Below are 834 nucleotides of genomic sequence, written 5' to 3'. Positions count from 1 at the left end.
GGACAAGAAACAAAAATGATAACTACGGAAAAATGTATGACATACACGGTGAAAATTCATCAACTTCTATGCTATAGTGGTGAGTATAACGAATGGAGATGCCGCAGTCGGGATAGGCATCGGATCTGGAGTGGCTATATTGGCACTGGTCATCGTGATCACTGTACTGGTCAGACGTCGGACGATGAAGCGCGGTGACACCACAGGATCTTCTCATATGACAGATATATCATTGTCGAGAACTGCGATAGAGCTAAAACAAAATCAAGGTAAACATCTACTGCATTTGATCATTCACATAAGAATGATCTAACGTTTAAAGCGAATTTTTGCAACATGATGGTTTGCAATGAAAAAAATGCAAGTGTCCAAATTTTGGAAAGGAAACGCGGTACATAGCGCGCACATTATTCCCACTTTTAGACCAACTCCAAACAGTGTTAGCATATCTCAACCTTACCATATATTATCTCATGTTAATAGCATAACAATGATTTAACCAGAAAGGTATTTGATTACTATATTTGGTGCATGTTCTAGATAATACATACGACGAAACAAGGAACAAACCATTGGGCAAATTTCAAACAATGAGGCAAAATATGAACAGCTTGGAAGCAGGGAGGTGGAAATTCCACATATATACGAGACAACAGATGTTGACAAGAAAACGTAGGGAAATGCTTCTTGTAAACTGGACGGTTTCATTATTCAACACAACGTAACCTTGTTACTGGAACTAAATTACATACATTTGATTCTTATTTAACGAATTTGTCTCTTAACTTAACAGAATAGTACGTAGGTGATGAACATTGACAGTGTTGTAAATTT

The sequence above is a fragment of the Mizuhopecten yessoensis genome, unplaced genomic scaffold, assembly GCF_002113885.1.
Source record: "Mizuhopecten yessoensis strain PY_sf001 unplaced genomic scaffold, ASM211388v2 scaffold3615, whole genome shotgun sequence".
In the NCBI taxonomy this organism is placed as follows: Eukaryota; Metazoa; Mollusca; class Bivalvia; order Pectinida; family Pectinidae; genus Mizuhopecten; species Mizuhopecten yessoensis.
Note: the sequence above shows the minus strand (reverse complement) of the source record.